This window comes from Symphalangus syndactylus, chromosome 11 (assembly GCF_028878055.3).
Source record: "Symphalangus syndactylus isolate Jambi chromosome 11, NHGRI_mSymSyn1-v2.1_pri, whole genome shotgun sequence".
NCBI classification, from domain to species: domain Eukaryota; kingdom Metazoa; phylum Chordata; class Mammalia; order Primates; family Hylobatidae; genus Symphalangus; species Symphalangus syndactylus.
The window spans coordinates 40,673,296-40,690,481 of NC_072433.2; the positions used below are offsets into that span (position 1 = coordinate 40,673,296).

Here is a 17,186-nt window from a genome sequence, read left to right on the forward strand (position 1 = left end):
ATCATGGCTCACTGCAACCTCGACCTCCCAGGCTCAAGTAATCCTCATGCCTCGGCCTCCCAAACGTAGCTGAGACTAGTCACATGCCACCAAGCACACATAATTTATTTTTAATTTTAATTTGTTTTGTTTTGTCTTTAGAGGGTCTCGCTCTGTCACCTAGGCTGGAGTGCAGTGGTGCCGTCATAGCTCACTGCAGCCTTGACCTCCTAGACTCAGGCAATCCTCTTGCCTTAGCCTAGAACTACAGGTGTGAGCCACCACACCCAGCTTATTTTTATTTTTGTAGAGATGGGGTCTCTCACCGTGTTGCCGAGGATGCTCTTGAACTCCTGTACTCAAGTGACCCTCCTGCCTCGGCCTCACAAAGTGCTGGGATTATAGGTGTGAGCCACTATGCCTGGCCCTGTTGTTGTTTCTTATAGATAATATTCATAAGCATTCTCTGAAAATACTACATTGTGCAAATAAATAGTACTGGTCTTTTGTCTTGTTAGTGAAATTTAAGGAAAAAAATCCAGTTATAGAAATTAAAAATATTGACTTAGGATATACCATGTGCCCTGCAAAGTGCTAAACAAAAAGAATGGCCCATAATATTTACTTTGTGACACATGCTTGGCATATATCTACCACCAGAGAAACTGAACACGTTACACTTAGAATAATAGGTAGATCAACAGACAGGGAAAGTAATTTCCTTTGCAGCAGGAGAGAAACTCAGCTCAGCCAAGTCCAGGAATAACATTGAAAAACCCACTTATTTTTTCCCCAAAGTCTGTTCTCACCCCCAGATCTAAAGTTCTTTCATTTCCACTGAAACAACCCAGGGCATGGAAGGGGCTACTTAATTCAGGGGCCCTCTTATCAGTTAAGATTAGGGCAACAAACTTGAACAGTTGTGAGTTAACAAGCTACCATTCAAGGAATCTTCAGTAGATAAGAGGATCTGGAAAGTTGAAAGTTGAAAGCAGTTTTGCAGGTGATTTTAGGACAGCTTAAAACAGAAGAAAGACCTGCTGTTGCCTGATTTCTCAAATCGAGAAGCAAATTTAGAGGTTGTCTGGTTGAGAATATGCTGGGACTGATACAACCTGGAATCCTGTGTGTTCAAGACAAGGCTTTAACCTCACCTAGACTTAGTTTCCTTATTTATCAGTAAGACACAGACAAAGATATCTTCTCTGCAGGGATAATAATCTGAATCTTAGAGATGATATATATAAAGTCATCGCATATTAAGTTGTCAACAAATTATAGCTAATTGTTTTAAGGCCAGTTGAGTATTTTCAGACTTGTTCTAGTGGCAGAGCACTTGGAAGTTGCAGATCATTGTGAAATGTTGAAATGTGGTATCAAACCATATGAACGTTTTCTAGTAGCAAATATGACTACATTGCCTATGAACAATATAATATCAGAAATAAGAAAATACATGTTCACCAAAACAAAAAAGAAAATTCCCCAAAACAAGCTATTGAACTGGATAATGAGTCAGAATCTTCCCACGGTATTCGTTGGCTACTTGTTCATTTCATCAGCCTGGGGTTGGAGCTAGTGGTGAGTGTAAGCAGAAAAGCACATGAGGCAAATGGAGAAAAGACTAAACATTCAGATGAACTACAGGCCTCAAAGCATTGGCAAACCTCTGCTAATAACCTTATACTAGAGCTGATCAACGAATCCAAAGATTTTCAAACATTTTTAAAGTGAGGAAATTCTTTCTTCAAAAAGACTTTTTTTCTTTTTTTGGCAGAAGAAGCCTGAGATGTAAAACAGAAAAGCGGAAACCCCAAAGAGAAAATGGAACAAAGGCTCAGCTGCCCTCCTGCAAGCCCTGGGATTCCCCGACCTTCCCCACCTCTCCCAGGCATCTCTGAAGATGTCTTGTGCTTGGTGGGGCACACGCTGAAAATCTGTAAGTCCAGCCCCCTCGTTCTGCAGATGAGAAAATTTAAGCTGGAGTGGCTGAGGGATTTATCTGAGGCTGCACAGTGAGTTTGTAGGAGAACCAACACTAGAACCCAGGCCTATGAGTCTCACTTCAGCATTTTCTTCCACTCTGCCAGGACTACTCAGACGTTACTCCAAAATAATCTATTGGTTAAATAGGTGGGGCAGAACCTTGGCAAAGGGGTCAACTTGGAAAAGGTCAACTCCCCAAAAAATGTACCTTCTCAAACCGTCAGGTTGACCAGATGTCCTTCCTTTGCCTACTTTCTTATCATGTTCCATGCTGCACCCAGATTAAATTTATGCCAGAGATCATACACTGGCCCACACCGTGTCTTTAACTATCTTGAATCAGTTGCCAGCATCTAAAAATCAGAATTATTTTGGTTTAAAAAAATTTTTTTATTAACATTTTTATTTTTTGAGATGGAGTCTCACTATCACCCAGGCTGGAGTGCAGTGGCTCAGTCTTGACTCACTGAAACCTCCGCCTCCCAGGTTCAAGTGATTCTCCTGCCTCAGCCTCCAAGTAGCTGACCTACAGGTGCACACCAGCATGCCTGGCTAATTTTTCTGTATTTCTGGAAGAGACAGGGTTTCACCATGTTGGCCAGGCTGGTCACAAACTCCTGACATCAGGTGATCCATCCACCTTGGCCTCCCAAAGTGCTGGGATTAGAGGCGTGAGCTATGGTGCCAGCTCATGAAAGCGGCATTACTTTTTAAAATATATTTTTTAAAGTTTTTAATAGAGACAGAGTCTCACTATGTTGCCCAGGCTGGTTTTGAACTCCTGGGCTCAGGGGATCATCTGGCCTCAGCCTCCCAAAGCACTGGGATTACATTACAGGCATGAGGCACTGCACCCAGCCAAGAAAGCAGATTATTTCTGAAGGCATTCACGTCATCTTTTGAAACTGGATTGTCTTCTCTATTTTAGGTTTATCTTTGTTCCTATAAGTTCAGTTCTCAAAAATACTTCTATAGACATAAGCTTTAAACCACCGGTCACAAACTCAAATGCCTACAGGGACCAGACAGTAATGGGCACAAGCTAGGAATGAGGCAACAGGGACTGGTGGGGACGACAAACTGGAGAGTGCATAGCTCTATTCGGCTACTGGGATTATTATCTATTGGGTATAAGAGTTCAATGTTGCTAGAATTTCTCGTTTTTCAATAGAAACTGGGAATCCAAATTTTTAGGCAAAATATTCTGATTTTAGGACGGGCGTTGTGGTTCACACCTGTAATCCCAGCACTTTGGGAGGCCAAGGCGGGTGGATCACCTGAGGTCAGGAGTTGGAGACTAGCCTGGCCAACATGGTGAAACCCTGTCTCTACTAGAAATACAAAAAATTAGCTGGGCATGGTGGTGCATGCCTGTAGTCCCAGCTACACAGGAGGCCGAGGTAGGAGAAAAAAAAAAATGCTGCTTTCTTGCATTGATTAAGAAGGAAACTTTCAGTGTTTCCTGAATTGTTTATTTTTCTGAGGGCTGTTAAATTAACTACAAACTAGCTGGACTACGAGTCCCAAAATTGCTTTCTGGGTGTCCCTGTTTGTACTACTATCTGTAGCACAACTCCAAACACCCCTGCCCCTCAGGAGATGTGTCACTAAACCACACAGCAGCCTTTTTCCTGTGCCCCCATGCATCTCACTCAGCACTGGGATTAGGAGAAACTGGCTGAGAGCCCCAGGATTATCCCCAGGACAGGGCAACCGGGCACGGCATGAGAGATAGGAACCATTCTTAAGGAGCTGCTCGGTCCCTGCTTTCCAGCAGTGGCAATCCAGACCCTCATCTCATTATTCCTCCCTGCACATCCCAAGATCAGTTATCCCCAGATACACTCCCTCTCCTTCAATCATCTTACTCTCTTTCCTCATGAAAACTTACCAAAGTATCAGATATTCACACAGAGGTTTCTTATTTTATTTTATTTTATTTTATTATTTTATTTTTGAAACAGTTTTGCTCTTATTGCCCAGGCTGGAGTGCAATGGATCGATCTCAGCTCACTGCAACCTCCACCTTCTGGGTTCAAGTGATTCTCCTGCCTCAGCCTCCCGAGTAGCTGGGATTACAGGCACCCACCACCATGCCCGGCTAATTTTTGTATTTTTAGTAGAGACAGGGTTTCACCATGTTGGCCAGGCTGATCTCAAACTCCTGAGCTCAGGTGATCTGCCCGCCTTGGCCTCCCAAAGAGCTGGGATTACAGGCGTGAGCCACCATGCCCGGCCCCACACAGAGGTTTTAATTGATATCTGTGTCTGTCTATCTATCTATCTATCTATCTATCTATCTATCTATCTATCTATCTATCTATTTTTTGGGGCAGGATCTCACTCTGTTATCCAGGCTGGAGTGCACTGGTGCAATCATAGCTCACTGCAGCCTCCACCTCCTGGGCTCAAGTGATCCTCCTGCCTCAGCCTCCTGAGTAGCTGAGACTATAGGTGCACACCACCGCACCTGGCTAAATTTTTTTGTATTTTTTGTAGAGATGGGGTTTCAACATGTTGCCCAGGCTGGTCTCAAACTCATGAGCTCAAGTGATCCACCCACCTCAACCTCCCAAAGTGCTGGGACTACAGGCATGAGCCACTGTGCTTGGCCTGATATCTGCATATTTTTACTTTAGCATTTTAACCTAAAAGTGTGTATTGCTAATAATAAAATTTTAGAGATCACAGTAAGTGGGTAAAAAGAACATTTTGGAGATAAAAAGGTCTTGCCCTCAAATTATACCACAAGGAAAGTTTATGACTTTATTTGAAAGGCTCCAACTTTATCATCTCCACTCCTTCAAGACTTGGTTCAGGTGCTACTTTCTCAATGATGCCTTCCTTTATTGTAGTCCTCTCCCTTCACCCCTCCCTCCCTATTGTATCCCCTGCTTTGTTTTTCTCCCTGTCACTTAGCACCACATGATATACTGTGTTTTACTTATTTTTTTGTTTACTATATTTCTCTCCATTAGAACATAAGCTTCAGGGGATAAGAATTTGTTTGTTCATTGCTACGTCCTCACTGCTGTGACCATACCTGGCCTACAGTAGGTACTCAATAAAGATTTGATAAATAAATGAACGTGTCATGCCCATGCTCAGGTAACAAGGTGCCAATTATATTTATTTATTTTTCTTAAATTTTTTGAGATGGGGTCTCGCTGTGTTGTCCAGGCTGCAGTGCAGTGGTGCCATCATGGCTCACTGCAGCTTCACCTCCTGGGCTCAAATGATCCTCCTGTCTCAGCTTCCCAAGCAACTGGAAATATAGGCATGTGCCACCACGCCTGTCTAATATTTTACTTTACTTTATTTTATTTTATTTTGAGATGGAGTGTCACTCTGTTGCCCAGGCTGGAGTGCAGTGGCGCAATCTCGGCTCACTGCAACCTCCACCTCCCGGGTTCAAGCAATTCTCTTGCCTCAGCCTCCTGAGTAGCTGGGACTACAGGCGCATACCACCACACCCAGCTAATTTGTGTATTTTTAGTAGAGATGGGGTTTCACCATATTGGTCAGGCTGGTCTTGAACTCCTGACCTCAGATGATCCACCCGCCTTGTCCTCCCAAAGTGCTGGGATTACAGGCCTCCCAAAATGCTGGGATTACAAGCGTGAGCCACCATGCCTGGCCTACATTTATTTTTTTAGAGACAGGGTCTCGCTATATTGCCCAGGCTGTTGAAAATTGTATCAATAAACAGATGCAAAATAGAATTTCTAGATGGTGAGGGTGACTACATATTGTAAAGATGCCTTTTTGTGTGTGTGGTAATGTACTCTTATTCTACAACTTGATTTTCTCATTCAAAGTCATTCTAATTCATTTCACAGTCTTCTCATTTTTAAAAAATGATTTCATTGTATTCCATAATTTGGTCGACGAGTTCCCTGGAGCTCAGAAGTTTTGATGCCATCTTTCCTTTGTGTATGTATCTTTTGCAATGAACATACACATTACCTTTTCTAAATGTTTTCAAGGATAAGATCTATTCCTCTTCCTCCTCCTCCTTCTTTTTTAAAATCTAGAGTAGATGTAGGGTAGGCCATTTTGGGAAGCAGGATGCTAGATTCTGCACTGTAACCACACCATATGCACATCGTGCTGTGTGTGTGTGTGTGTATGTGTGTCTGAGGCAGTTGCATCTTTAACTAGATTATGAACCTTTTTTCTTTTCCTCTCAGCTAACAATGATGGGGTTCATTTTTTATCTGAAATGTGTCCCAGTAAATACATGTTATAATAAGACCTAAGTTGAAAAAGAAACAGAAGATGTTCCTAGCTACTTAACTTTAAGCACTGCCTTCCAGCTGTCCTTCGGGAAATATCCATTAGTCATTTTTTGTTGGTGGTGTTTATACCTTTTACTGTGCTTCTTTGAGTTCACCAAACAGCACACTTAGGAAACTTTGGTTCATTTTTCAAATGCAAACATTCTGAAGCCTGAACTTCTGGTTCAAGTGTTCTAACTTGGCTTCAAGGTCAGAACACAAATTGAAGGATAGATCCCAGACCATTTTAGAATCACGATGGCAACACATATGCCATTTGTATTGAACTAACTGACCAATGTGCTGAGCAGAGACGATGCAAAGGAGAATAATGAGAAATAGGCCATTTCAGCACATGAAATCATCCATTTAAAAAAGTTCTGAGCTGGGCGCGCTGGCTCACACCTGTAATCCCAGCACTTTGGGAGGCTGCGGTGGGCAGATCACTTGAGGTCAGGAGTTCGAAGCCTGGCCAACATGGTGAAACCCGATCTCTACTAAAAATACAAAAAATTAGCCAGGCATAGGCGTAGTGGCAGGCACCTGTAATCCCAGCTACCTGGGAGGCAGAGGCAGGAGAATCACTTGAACCCAGGAGGCGGAGGTTGTAGTGACCAAGACCGCGCCATTGCACTCCAGCCTGAGAAACAGGAGTAAAACTCAGTCTCAAAAAAAAAAAGAAAAAAAAGTTCTTATCGTTGTTGTGACCAGAGACAGATATCACCAGTGAAAATTCAAGACCCACAGCATGCAAGATTAGATTACCAACTCCCAGATCAAAGGAATGTTGAGACAAGGAATGACTCTTCTCCTAAGTACCTGAATTTATGATATCCTGGACATAGTCTCATAGTATAACTTTGATTCCAGGCTCTATTAAAAGCTGCAAACTCTCCTATGGAATAACATGCATAAAAGGTTATTCACTGGCGTATTGTTAATATTAGCAAAAGTTTGGAAACAACCTAAGTGACCATCTTAGGGAACTGCTTGACCAAATTATGGAATACCTGTACAATGGAATACAGTAAAATCATTTTTAAAAAATGAGAAGACTGAAATAAATTATTAATAGAATAATTTCAAATGAGAAAATCAAGTTGTAGAATAAGTGTATGCTACCACAAAAAAAGGCAAAACAAAAATACGCACATAAAACCATATTTGCTTATATACATTTACATACGTATATATGAAATATCTCTGGAAAGGCCCATAAGAAACTGAAATTATTGGCTTCTTCTAGAAAGTGCACTGGATACTGGGGGGACAGGGGAGACACCTCACTATAAATCCTTTAGAATTTTGAATCAAACAAATATAATTCCTACTGAAATAAATAAACTTAATATTTTAAAGAGGCTGCGCGTGGTAACTCATGTCTGTAATCCCAGCACTTTGGGAGGCCAAGGTGGGAGGATCGCTCGAGGACAGTAGTTCAAGACCAGGCTGGGCAATTAGCGAGACCTCCATCTCTACAGTTTTTTGCTTTTTTTTTAATTAGCCAGTCATGGTCTTAGCTACTTGAGAGGCTGAGGCAGCAAGACAGCTTGGGCCCAGGCGTTTGGGGCTCAAGGTAGTAAAATTACATTAAATGATTTTTTAAAATTAAGCCCTTCAACTAGAATATACGAGAAAGAAGTTCATTATAACTTTTTTTTTTTTGAGACGGAGTTTCATTCTGTCACCCAGGCTGGAGTGCAGTGGCACGATCTCAGCTCACTGCAACCTCCACCTTCTGGGTTCAAGTGATTCTCCTGCCTCAGCCTCCCGAGTAGCTGGGATTACAGGTACCTGCCACCACGCCCAGCTAATTTTTTCTATTTTTAGTAGAGATGGGGTTTCATGATGTTGGCCAGGCTGGTCTTCAACTCCTGACCTGAAGTGATCTGCCCGCCTTGGCCTCCCAAAGTGCTGGAATTACAGGCATGAGCCACCACACCCAGCTCATTGTAACTTTCTTATACAGTTTCTGTAGGTTTGAATTGTTATCAAAATAAAAAAAAATTTAACAAAATAAGAATCTCTCCTCCAGGGTGATGAGTTGAGTTGGGTGCTTTCAGCTAGGGGCTGTCAAGGAAGGAGAAGTACCCAAGAGAATTTGCTGGCTTCCAAGGTATACCAATAGTGGCCTGAGAGCCAAGGGCAGAGTGGAAATCTCTGCTCTGCTGCCATCATGAAATGAGTTTCCAACATTGGCAATGCAGTTTCTAACTGTGCCATAATCGGAAACAACATTCTTTAATTGAAAATGGCCAAATCTTTGTGCTGGTTAAATACAAGGGGGAAAAAATAAAATGTCAGAGTTCACCCTTTCCCTCCAAATATTTAGGAAAGGAGTTAAATGCAGTCAAAGCTTAGATTTTAGAAAAATTCCCCTGGCCAACTCCAGGGAAGAGGAGCAGCTCCACGACCAGAGCAAACCAGGTATTTCCCGTGCAGGCCCAGCAAGAATGCTGTGCAATGAAGTCGTTTGTAACAGAAGAATGCTTTGTCAAGAAGGGAAGGCCATGGAGTAGGAAATCAACATATTTGTGTTCCAGTCCTGAAGCTACCTCAGCCCTTTTCATATATAAGCTTAATGTTTTAAGCCCGAGTAGCTGCCTCTATGAAATGCAATCATAAAAGCTGCCTTACTCACCTTCCTGTGCTGTTGTGATGACCAAAAGGTAAAGAAGGGTACAAAAGCATCTTAAAAACTATAAGGCACTAGAGACCAATGTTAGGTATATACAAGACAAAAATACCTTTTGAGGATAACTTTGAAGTTTTCAATCAGAGAAAAAAGCAAATGTGATCTTTAGGATGAGATAGATAAGAACTTTCTAGCTCTACCCCCTCATCTGCTGGATGACTTAGGGCAAGTCTCCTAGCCATTCTGAACCTCAGCTTGCTCACTGCAAAATGAGGTTAATGCTCCCTATTTAACAAACTGGCTGTAAGAATAAAGTAAATAGCATATATAAAGTGCTGGGCACATAGAGAACTCACAGAAAGATGAGTTCCCTTTCAACCTGCCTTGGGTAATGAATCAGCGCCTCCATCAAGGGATACTCCATTCACTGATTTGCTCATTCATCAAACTCTCTGTGCTATCTGCTCAATTTTTCTGCAAATCTAAAACTGTTCTAAAAATAAAAGCTAAGCTGGGCGTGGTGGCTCACACCTGTAATCCCAGCACTTTGGGAGGCCGAGGCAGGAGGATCACTTGAGCTCAGGAGTTCGAGACCAGCCTGGGCAACATGATGAAACCCCATCTCTTTTTTAAAGAAAAAGAAAAAAAATAAAAAATAAAGAAAATAAAAATCTACCTTTTTTTTTTTTTTAAGAGACAGGGTCAGGGCCGGGTGGGGTGGCTCATGCCTATAATCCCAGCACTTTGGGAGGCCGAGGTGGGCAGATCACAACATCAGGAGATTGAGACCATCCTGGCTAACATGGTGAAACCCTGTCTCCACTAAAAATACAAAAAATTAGCTGGGCGTGGTGGCAGGTGCCTGTAGTCCCAGCTACTCAGGAGGCTGAGGCAGGAGAATGGCGTGAACCCGGGAGGCGGAGCTTGCAGTGAGCCGAGATCGCGCCAATGCACTCCAGCCTGAGCGACAGAGCAAGATTCTGCCTCAAAAAAAAAAAAAAAAAAAGAGACAGGGTCTCATTCTGTCATCCAGGCTGGAGTTCAGTGGCACCATCACAGCTTACTGTGGCCTTGAACTCCTGGGCTCAAGCAATCCTTCTGCCTCAGCTTCCTGCTGAGTAGCCAGGACTACAGGCACGCACCACCATGCCTGGCTAATTTTTTATTTTTTTGCAGAGATGAGGTCTTGCTATGTTACCCAGGCTGGTCTTGAATCCTGGCCTCAAGCGATTCTCCCGCCCCGGCCTCCGAAAGTGCTGGGATTACAGGTGTGAGCCACCACGCATGGCCTAAATCTATTAAAAAAATATTTATTGTGGGTATAGAGTGTCTCAGTTCAGAAGAGAGACTCTGGAGTGAGACTGTTTGGGTTTGAATCAGGTTCTGCCACTTACTAGCTGGGTGACCTAGGACATTTATTTAACAGCTCTGCACTTTAGTTTCCTCATCTGTAAGCACTATGAAAAAATCTTACTATTAATATAATAATAATAATAATAATTAGACACTGTACTCAACAAAGGGAATACAGTTGCGAACAAGGTAGTTTTGAACCCTACTCTCATGAAGCTAAAACAAAGGGCTCTGAAATCACCTATCAAATATCCTAAATGTAGAGAAACGTAGGGCCAAAGAGGTGAAGTGACTCCTACTAAGGCCAAACAACTAGTTAGTGAGTGAGTCCTAGTGAAGACCAGCCAGGACTAGGCAGAGAGCTCCAGATTGCAAGCCACTGTTTCTCCACTGCCCAGTGCAATGCAACCAGCATCACCCAGATTCACACCTTCTGGAAACTCAATAGCCCTGAAGTGTCAGAGAGATTACAGAAATCAACTGGAAATGGCCCAATAATTCTACACATTCCTGACCTCCACTTTTTTCCTACGACCCATTCCTTACGCTGTTGTCCTTACCTGGCCTACATATGATCTCTCTACAAATTTCAGATTTGGAGTTCATGATGGAGACCACATGGAAATGCCACACTCCCCGACACCACTTGATTTTCACTTGTGCTTAAAAATCTTAAACAAGAACAAGGGTTGGGTCTCTCACAGACCTCTTATAAAGGGTCAAATCCAAGTATGGTGTGGCCTAAAGTGTATACAATGCTGGGGTACTCTCCTTAGAAAAGGAATACATTATTATGAATTAAAAATTAGGTACAAGGCCTTGGAAGGGACACGTGCAAATGAAGGGCCCTGAGGTTTCCTGGTAAATCCAGCTTTGCTCTTATAGTTGCCTAATTTCTTTCCTTCTTTCTTTCTTCTTTCCTTCCATTTATCTAACTTGCACCTACCCTATCGTCTGGCACCCACTGTGCACCAGGCAGTAACTTCATAAGTTTACATCCTGATTAAAAAATTGTTGGCCTGGGCAACTTAGTGAGATCTCATCTATACAAAAAATTTAAAAATTAGCTGAGTGTGGTGGCACATGCCTGTGGTCCCAGCTACTCAGGAGGCTGAGGCAGGAGGACCACTTGAGTATGGGAATTTGAGGCTGCAGTGAGCTGTGATTGCACCAATGCACTCCAGCTTGGGTAACAGAGTGAAACCCTGTCTCAAAAAAAAAAAAAAAAGAAAAGAAAAAGAAAAAAAAGAAAGGAAAAAATGTGACATTGGAGTAAAAAAGATTTAATCCAGTCAGCAGGTTTTTATCCATCTTATGATAAACTTGCTTTCCTTGATATAAAGGAATAAGATGATGTACACCTAACCTGTCAGTAATATGTAAACAAGCTATGTGGGGCTGCTTGTTAGAAGCAATAAATCCTAATGTAGCCAGAGGCTACAGCTTTCTATTTACACTTGTGAACACACCCAGAGGCAGGCTCTTCTATCATGAGCATATTGAACAAATAAAACAACCCTTTCAGATGGTAGGGGGCAGTGACAGCCATCTAGAGAAAATATTATATAGTTACACATAATTATATATAATAACATGTTTTATGCACATCATCTGATTTCGTGTTCACACCATCTGATGTAGTAGTAGGATGGTTTTATTAAAAGTCCCCATATTACAGATTGGAGACAGAGGCCTATAGTGACTTGCCAATGTCATAGAGCTTCTAAGTGTTTGTGAAGGTAGATTCTACTCAAGCTGAGGGTGGTAGCTCACGCCTGTAATCCCAGCACTTCAAAAAGCCAAGGCCAAGGTGGATGGATTGCTTGAGCCCAAGAGTTCAAGACCAGCCTGGACAACATGGTGAGACTCTATCCCCACAAAAAAATTAAAAAATTAGTCGGGCATGGTTGTGCATGCCTGTAGTTCCAGCTGCTTGGGAGGCTGAGGCAGGAGGATCACTTGAGCTCAGGAGTCCCAGGCTTCACTGAGCTATGATGAGCCACTTTACTCCAGCAGCCTGGGCAACAGAGCAAGACCCTGTGTTTTGGAGAAAAAAAAAAAAAAAAAAAGACGAATGAGTCTAAATTCAGAGTGCTTTCTAATTCAAAAGGAACAGTGATTTTCAGTTAATATCGCTTTTTACAGGCATGATAACCAAGGATCACTTCTCTTTTAATTTCCTTTCCCATAGCAGCCCCATTCTCCTCACATTCAGAGGACACAAAGACTGTACAGGCAGCAACTGTACAAAGAACCCATAGACAAAATAAGTAGGGGCCATTTGGTGGATAATTTAGGAATGGGAATTCGGTCCTTGTGGCGGGAGAAGTTTTCTTCGGCTCACATTCTCCGGGTGAGTCATGTAGGTTTATCCCATTATTTGCACAATTCCTCACTCTCCCCGTGGGCTGCAGTATCACCCAGCCACAATGGCATCTGCCCTTCACCGCTTCATCCCCTGCAGCCTGCTTGGTCAGGGCCTGGCAGGGAGCTGAGGAGCCCAGAGAGGGAGGGGAGGAAGCACGCGGCCGCCAGTGGCTGTCAGCTTTCCCAGCTGACTCAACTCCCCACCTCCTCCTCCCCCGCCCTGCACGCAGCCACCAGCCTCCTAACTTTCCATTTCCAGGCCTCTGGGGTGGGAGCACCCCCTCCCGCTGCCCGGGGCGCCTGGTCTGCAGTCTGGAGCTGCCAGGGCACCAAGCCCGCTGGCCTGGCGGGCTCTCTCTCAGGACTCTTAAGAGTCTGCTGTCATGGAGAGAACGGAATATAGGTCAAGGTGCTCTCAGAAGGGCCCAGGGGAGGATCACCTGACTGGGAGGTGTGTGACTCAGCGGGAAGGGAAGGGGTGGAGCCGAATCTCCCGCCCGGAGGAGGAAGAGGTCAGGTTGCCTCTGTCTGGCTGATTGTCAGGGGAGGAAGGAGAAAGCAGCTGGAGGCAGAAGGAAGGATAAGATGACCTCTGGTGACCTATCTAAGGTAGAACACAAATCCATTCCAGAGCGGGCTGTCCCCCTCGGTGTAGCTGAAACCACTCCCAGCTCAGAACTCTCTCTGTGGTCGTGAAGACCTAATTAGCTGCCAAAGTGAGAAACCAAATTAACCGAACGCTCATCACTCCAGACTCCATCGACCCAGGCTCCTAAAAGAAACCAAAGACCCTGGTATAGCACACAAAGGTGGCCATCTCTATTAGAAGCAATTCGATCGTTTCCCCCAATCAATTCTGAATATGAAAACTACTAACCCATTTTATTTTACGGGTCCACACGGCAGGGGCCTCCTTTCAGGGGTGCGGCAGTTGCTGCTGTTGCTGGAACAGCAGCTGCTCTGTCTGAGCCTCACTTCCTCTGGCTCCAGCTGCAGGTTCCTCCTGGCCAAGCAGGGAGTTTCCTCATTCTCAGGGCTCTGGGCCCAGGCCTTGCTAGCGGCCACCCTCACCTCCCACCCTCAGCTGCTCACCACCCACCCTCTGTGGGTAGTGCTCTGGGACTCCCTCGTTCCATGAGTCAGAGCCAGGCTGGAGACAGACAGTAGGCTTCCTTTATTAAATCAGCCTCCTGCCCTGTACACTATAGAGGAAAGCTATAATTACTCCTTTGGCCTGGCTCTGAGAACTGAGCCACAGACGCTTGACTAGGAGTGACGGTTCCTGATTTCTGCATTTATCTAATGATGCACCCCAGTTTGGAAATAAGAATAACAGCCAGGGGTTAAGGGCTTGTTACACAAATGTCAGATGTTTTGCATATGTAATGGGGTGCATTGGGCCTGGATGCTCATGTAGATTGCTAGAAAAATCACTACATTAAGGCTGCCAGGAGTTTTCTGTTTTGTTTTGAATGCCTCCTGCCTCGTTGATTGAGTCACACTTGAGGTGGCCTGCTCATTGCTGATGTTGGTTTACAAGAGACAAAGAAAAATGCAGCCAAACATTGTTTTGAGTCTCCAGGTCAGGACTTTTTCATCCCTTAGGTATAATACACACAAAATCTCAGGCCTCCCAGCTTTTCGCTTTTCTTTTTTTTTTTTTTTTTTTTGAGACGGAGTCTCACTCTGTTGCCCAGGCTGGAGCGGGGCAGAGCCATATCAGCTCACTGCAACCTCCACCTCCTGGGTTCAAGCAATTCTCCTGCCTCAGCCTCCCAAATAGCTGGGATTACAGATGCCCAACACCAGGCCCAGCTAATTTTTGTATTTTTAGTAGAGACGAGGTTTCACCATGTTGGCCAGGCTGGTCTTGAACTCTGACCTCAGGTGATCCACCCGCCTCGGCCTCCCAAAGTGCTGGGATTACAGGCGTGAGCCACCATGCCTGTCTGCCTCCCAGCTTTTCTACTTGTTTACAGAAATGTCTGAAACCTGAAAAAATAGTTGGTTCCAATTTTTTTTTGAAACGAAGTCTCGCTCTTGTCCCCCAGGCTGGAGTGCAATGGCACGATCTCGGCTCACTGCAACCTCCACCTCCTGGGTTCAAGTGATTCTCCTGCCTCAACCTCCCGATTAGCTGGGAATGCAGGCACCTGCCACCACACCTGGCTAATTTTTGTATTTTTAGTAGAGACAGGGTTTCATTATGTTGGTCAGGCTGGGCTCGAACTCCTGACCTCAGGTCATCCACCCATCTCGGCCTCCCAAAGTGCTGGGATTACAGTGTGAGCCACCGCGCCCAGCCTGGTTCCAAAATTTTTAAAAACCACAAAATCAAAATAATATCGTCAATTTTCATTAACTATTCAATTTAGTATTCATTGATTCATTCACTCATTCATCCATTCCTGCAAGCATGCATTTATTTCTTCATTCAATAAATATTTGTTGAGTTACCTCTCTGTGCCACACACAGTTACAGTACTAGGGACACATTAAGTGCTAAATTCACTAAAGATACAGACAAAACTAAGCATACAAATATCTCTGCCCTTGTGGGTCAATAATAGACACAACAGGTCAGGAACGGTGGCTCATGCCTGTAATCCCAGTGCTTTGGGACACTGATGTGGGCTGATTGCTTGAGCCCAGGAGTTTAAGGCTGCAGTGAGCTATGATCATCACCCAGGAACTCCAGCCTGGGTGACAGATCAAGACTCTGAAAAAAAAAGAAAGAGAAAGAAAGAAGGAAGGAAGGAGGGAGGGAAGGAAGGAAGGAAGGAGGGAGGGAAGGAAGGAAGGAAGGAAGGAAGGAAGGAAGGAAGGAAGGAAGAAGGAAGGAAGGAAGGAAGGAAGGAAGGAAGGAAGGAAGAAGGAAGGAAGGAAGGAAGGAAGGAAGGAAGGAAGGAGAAAGCGAGGTTAGAGGAATTGTTGATAAAGGAGGAATTCGTATTTGAGAATAATCTGTGAGTTAGATATCTCTCACAGCAAGAGTTCTCAAGTCTGCATGATTGCTGAGAAACTATAACCAATTATAAATTGAGTTAAGTCCTTTAAGCCATGTTTATAATCAAAATGTAAGTGCATTTCAAATATACTTGATAAGAGATAAAAAGTAAAAGTACCATGGTGTGTGACCCTATCTCTGGTTATGGGTAGGTGCTGTGGGTTGAATATTTGTCTCCTCTAAAACTCATGTTGAACTTTAATCCCCAATGTGGCAGTATTGAGAGATGTGGTCTTTAAACGGTGCTTGCATCATGAGGGCTCTGCCCTAATGAATGGGTTAATTCATGAGTGGGGACTGATGGCTTTATAAGAAGAACAAAGATCTGAGCTAACATGTTAGCACACTCAGCCCCCTCACCATGCAACACCTTGGACCACCTTAGTACTCTTCAGAGAGTCCCCTCAAGCAAGAAGGCTGTCACCAGATAGGACCCCTTGACCTGGGACTTCTCAGCCTCTGTAACTGTAAAGAAATTTCTTTTCTTTACCAATTATCCAGTTTCAAGCATTTGGTTATAAGCAACATAAAAGAGAATAACACAGTAAAGTTATTTCATTCAAGAATTTATTGAGCACCTATAATATAGTAGCTCAGGACTTAGGTGTCAGATGCCAGCGTTCAGATCCTGGCTCTATCATTTACTACCTGTGTGATTCTGGGAGACACTTAGTTTCAGTTTCCCATCTACAAAATTGGGGTAGTATAGAACTTAACTTATAGAGTTTCTAGAATAATTAAATGAAATAATAAAAGTAAAGGTGTCAGTTAATATAGCACCTGGCACTTAATAAGCACTCAATAAATGTTACGGCAAAAATCACAATTATTTTTGCACCAACCTAATATTATCATATTGTTGTTTTGATAATGATGAGGTACCCGGCATTGTGTTGGGTATTGGCGACCCAAAGTTGAATAAGACAGTGACATGGTCCTAATTAGCACAGGCTTTGCAAGCATTCTGTGCTTCATTAAATCCTCACGTCTTGACTGGGCATAGTGGCTCATGCTGGTAATCTCAACACTTGGGAGGCTGAGGCGAGAGGATTGCTTGAGCCCAGGAAGTTGAGGCTGCAGTGACCCATGATTGTGCCATTGAACTCCATCCAGCCTGAGTTTTAGAGACCCTATCTCTGAAGAAAAAAAAAAAAAAAAAAAATCACAGTCCCCTTGCAGGATGACCCCCACTGCTCCACCAACTGACCACTGTAAACCATATTTGGAAAGGCAATAACCATAAAGAGATCACAATAAGATATCACTTAATAGCCTCTCAGTTGGAAAAAATTAAGAAGCTTGATAATACCAAGTTGTTGGAAAGAATACAGATCAATTGAATCTTTATATGTTTGTTGTTACCAGGATTGTAAATTGGTAAATTCACATTGTTTCCCTGGAGACATAGACAAAAATGATCAGCTTAGCGTGTTCAAAGTCATGGAAAGCTGGTAACAACCCAAATGTCCACTAACAGGAGATTTGGTAAATTCCCATGGAACATACTAGGGAGAACTGCAATAGAGCAGGGACAACAAGTGGACCATAGCTGAATGCTACACTATGGGTGAGTTTTAGCCAC

At 43.6% G+C, this 17,186-nt stretch overlaps 1 protein-coding gene across 6 annotated transcripts in view; it reads right to left on the reverse strand.

Moving 5' to 3' along the window:
• CHD9 (chromodomain helicase DNA binding protein 9) overlaps positions 1-17,186 on the reverse strand; it is a 278,999-nt gene that overhangs the window by 220,059 nt on the left and 41,754 nt on the right. The window contains exon 3 of one of the 6 annotated variants that reach the window (XM_063612687.1): positions 13,475-13,600. The exons of the other annotated variants lie outside the window; for them this stretch is intronic. The gene's annotated coding sequence lies outside the window, so the exon portion shown is untranslated. The remainder of the gene's footprint in view (positions 1-13,474; positions 13,601-17,186) is intronic. 6 annotated transcript variants of the gene reach the window in all.